This window comes from Agelaius phoeniceus, chromosome 4 (assembly GCF_051311805.1).
Source record: "Agelaius phoeniceus isolate bAgePho1 chromosome 4, bAgePho1.hap1, whole genome shotgun sequence".
In the NCBI taxonomy this organism is placed as follows: domain Eukaryota; kingdom Metazoa; phylum Chordata; class Aves; order Passeriformes; family Icteridae; genus Agelaius; species Agelaius phoeniceus.
The window spans coordinates 56235783-56240479 of NC_135268.1; positions in this window are offsets into that span (position 1 = coordinate 56235783).

Here is a 4697-nt window from a genome sequence, read left to right on the forward strand (position 1 = left end):
CTCATTGTTTTCTTGTGGCTTCTGCTTCTATACAACATCTATTTCAATAGTGGTAGAGGAATTGCAAATAGCTTAGTGGGTGGAGAGGCTTGGGATACAGTAAAGACACATTTTTAAATGGAAGATGAGGAAAGTGTCTAGAAAGTTCATAAAAATAGACATAGCCTGAAATGCTTGCTGTGCCATTGAGGAGGTGTTGAGTCCAGAAGGATCAGAGTCTGCGTAGTAAAGTCTTGCCCTCCTGCACAGTGCAAGCACCAGAGAATACTGTCAAAATGTAGCTGTCATTTCATCAATGTGGTAGCCTACTCTCTAATAGTATGCATTTCCAGTTTGGCCCTCACCCCACTGGGTAATTTTGGGTATGTTTTTTTAGACTCTGCTTTACTAGTGCAGCAGAAAAAGGATGGGAAGGGAGGAAGGATGCCTAGCAGTGAGTTGCCATCCCCACTGATGCAGAACCTCCTATGCAAGAAGTCAACTGGAGCACACAACAGCAGCAGGTGCAAGTGCACATGCCACTAGCTTTTTTTTTTTTGTTAGAGGGTTTATAATCAGTAAATGGATTTGAATATAATTTTTTTAATAATGTTTTAACTAGTGTCATTAAAACTCATGCTCGTATCCCATGCAGATGGCACAAGCTGTCACGCTCTGGTTTTCTCTTTGGTTTGGTTTCTAAAAATTTCTGCTGAATGTTAAATCTGTGTCTAAATCTGCTAAAGGATAGCACTTCAAGTTTCAGAAAAGATGCACCTCATGTTGGCCTAGCAGTGCATGTTTTCATTGGGCCCCACAGAGTTAGTTCATTTTCCATCTCTGGAGACATGCTTAGGAATTTCAGCCTCATTAATCCAAAGCCTCTTGAAGGGAGATATTTCTCAGTGGTGCTGTGTCACTGAGAAAGTGGAGGTCTTTGTGGGCTCTTCAGAGTGTCTTGTGCTGGCTTCACCCAGTGACTTCTGGATCCATATGCTCATTTACAAGTAAATTGCTTTCCATCTCTTTTTGCACTGTAATGGGCAGTATAAATGCTTCTTTATTGCTTCTACACCCTTATCAGTATTTAAAGTTATGGCGAGTGAAACACTGCTGCAGCCTCAAGCAAGGCTGTGAGGCATGTGTGGATTTGCTAGCGGGGTGGAGCAGGACCCGAGGGTGTTTGAGCTCCGATGATGGCACAGCCTGTGCTCCTCATCCTGAAATGCCATTGCTCTGCAAGGGAGGCAGGGCCTGTGGTGGCCCTCCTGCAGGTGTCAGCTAGGCAGAAGCAAAGTGTGCAGCTGGCCTTGGGGTGTTCAGTCTGCTGATGCAGAAGGGAGTGGTGTTTTCTCTTTCCTAGATGGGATGGCCCTGCTGGAGCTCAGGAAGCAGAGGCAGTAGCAATGTATTTTTGTCATGGAAGGTAGCAGCAGTGACTCAGGACTCCTGGGGCACCACTTAGCAGAGTTAAAATATGCCACTTTCATTTAGTTGCTAAATATCTGCATTTCTGAGTCTCCCTATTTGCTTTGTTCTTGCATAAACCCCTCTCCCTACATTTGCACGCCCTAGTTTTCCTCTACCTTGCAGTTTTTGTAGATTTTTACATCCATGCAAGTGGTGGCAAAGCTCAGCTCTTTTGCTGTGAGAGCATTTAGCATATATGCTGCATTTACTTGGCATAAGCATAGAAGGCCATAGTAGGGGCAAGACAGTGGGGAATCGAGCCAATTGTTTACATTTTCCTCCAAAGGACTGCTAGGTCAAACATCCTTCTCCTGTCCACAATTCTCTGCCATTAACAGCTGTTAGCGAGTGTTAGCACATCATATTTTTTCCCCTCGAGGCTGAGTACATTATCTCTACAACACTCCAGCACCTTGCTGGGAACACGCCACAGCTCTGTTTTCAAAGTGTTTTGTTAATGCTAGTGACCTTGGTGGTGTGACCACAACACCTGCTTTACCTGATAAGATCATTAATTTTTTTCTCTTCAGCCTTTGTGTTGAGCGTAAGCAAATCTTCATTTGTACCTGGGAAACATTGCCCGAACATCAGCTTACTGGAGCACTGACCTGTATCTCCCAGTATTTTTTAATGTGTTAAATAGACAATTAGAAGAAATCACTTCAATAAAGGCAGAGTGAACACAAGCCTCAATCGAGCAAGACGGTGTTGGAATCAATCACATGGCTTTTCAGCTGTCACTCTGCCACAGCAACAGCTGTCTGTCAGTCGAGGTGACAGCAGAAAGCTGATCTATTCTCTTCTCTGAGCTATAGAGATAAGCTGCACCTGCACAACGAATGTGTTCTCAAAATAAACACATTGGGAAGAGCAGAGGGGTTTTTTTAATGATAAATCTTTTCACTCTTCTAACAGTTCCTCCTTCCTCATGGGTTGAGAACTGGCTGAAGAGCAGATCCCAGAGGGTCATAATCAACACTATGGGCTCTAGTTTGAGGCCTGTCACAAGTGGTGTCCCCCGAGGTTCAATACTGGGCCCAGTACTGTTTAATTTATTCATCAGTGGCTTGGATGAATGTTCAGATGCCTCCTCAGCAAGTTCATGGATGACATAAAGTGGGTAGAAGCTTTGGACTGATCCCCCTGAGTGCTGTGCAGCCTTTCAGGAGGACCTGGGCAGATCTGGGAGATGGGCAGGAAGGGACCATTTGAAATTCAACAAAGGCAAATGCAGGATCCTGCACCTGGGGAAGAATAACCCCAGGGACCAGCACACACTTGGGGCCAAACTGCTGGAAAGCAGCTCTGCAAAGAAGGACCTGGTGGACACCAAGTGTCCATGAGCCAGCAGTGCCCTTGTGGCCAGGAGGGCCAGTGGTACCCTGGGGTGCATTAGGGAGAGCATTGCCAACAGGCTGAGGGAGGTGATCCTGCCCCTCTACTCAGCCCTGGTGAAGCTCATCTGGAGTTCTGTGTCCAGTTCTGGGCTCCTCAGTACAAGAGAGACATGGAGCTCCTGGAACAGCTCCAACAGAGGGCTATCAGGATAATTAAAGGATGGGAACACCTCTATTACAAGGAAAGGCTGAAGGAGCTGGGCCTGTTCAACCCTAAGATGAGATGACTGAGAGGGAAGCTCATCAATATGAGGAAGAACTTCTTTATTGTGTGAGTGACCAGGTGCTGGAACAGGTTACCCAAAGAGCTTGTGGAGACTCCTTCCATGGAGATACTGAAGAACCATCTGGACACATCCTGTGCCATGTGCTCTAGGATGGCCCTGTTTGAGCAGGGAGTTTGGACCAAATGACTGTGATCCTTTCCAATCTTACCCATTCTCCTCCTTTTTCAGTTTACCAGGTTGCTGTCACCCCCTGCCTTTTTTCTTACAGTGGCTGTGTGTTCTTCCTCTCTTTACCTTACAAATTTGGTTTTCTGCTTGCTGCTGCTTTGAATTTCTGCAACTCCATCCCACCTTCTGCTGCATTCCACCTTCTGCTTCATTCCACCTGTGGTATCTGTCAGAGGAGAACACACAGGTGGTGCTGCCTCCAGGGCTAATGTCAGTGCCATGGCTGCAGCTGATGTCCATAAAGCACTGATTGGAATTGTTTGGATAAGGTTTAAATGGGTCTTAAACTCAGTGAGGAGTAGAAGAACTGTAGGGGCTTGTGAAGGGATTAGCCTTACTTTAGGCTTTCCCCCAGTCCTTTGTATAGGCAGGCCTGTGAGATTCTTGCATTTGCTTCTGCTCCTTTATTAATCAGGCATGAATTTATTAAATTGTAAGGCACCTTCAACTTTTCCCTCCCCGCTGTTTGCCCCAGTTTTGTTGTTCCTGCACTGCAGGGCTGATATTGTTTTCATGTACAGGGCAGTGCTGTAGCTCCTTTCTTTCTTCCTCACCCCTGTGCTGGCTGGAGAGAAACAAATTTCCTTGGCAGAAATCCTGTGTTTAGGGTCTTGCTACACGGCCCCATGCTCAAGTATATCCTGGTGGTGTGTCCTATGTGGCAGGGCTGTGCAGGGATTGTAATTGCTCCTGTTTTTCTGCCTTACTCTACAGTAACAGGCATTTGTATTTAGGAATCTGTGAGTCTCAGTAAGACATAGCAGTGCAAACACTGTGTCATGAAAGCATAGGGATGACTCAGGAGACTGATCATGTCACTGGTCCAGACTAAGAACACATATGTCATCAGGGACTTGGTTCAAGTCCTTCCAAAAAGACCAACAGAAACTCACAGTGGCACAAAAAGGGGAGAGCTGATCTCAGAGAAGCCTTTGCATGTACAAAAAATCCCATAAATGTTTTCATTTAAAAATTCAGTTTCATTCTTTATTTTATAATTTTGGTTGCACATATCTTTTATTTTTGCCTGAGGTCTCCAAAGCCTGAAATGGAAAGCATGGATTTTTCCATCAGTCTGTGAGATGAGCTGAGTAAGGATCTTTCCCATTTTATAGGTAACAAGGACAAGACAGCAGGATCTCCTGAGAAGACCAATTGCCTTTCATGTAGCTGTGCTGGTTATGCCCTTTGGCTGCCTCAGAAGCCCAAAGCAGCAGGTCAAAGTGTGAGGTACAAGATGGGTAGCTCAGGACACACACTCTCCCTGTCCCTGCCTCTCTTTCACATGCAGGTTGCTTCAAATCTTCCATTTTAAACTTTTTTTTTTTTTTTTTTTTACTTAAACAAGGACAATACAATAAATACATTTTTGCCTGAATAATGTTTGGTATAGGAC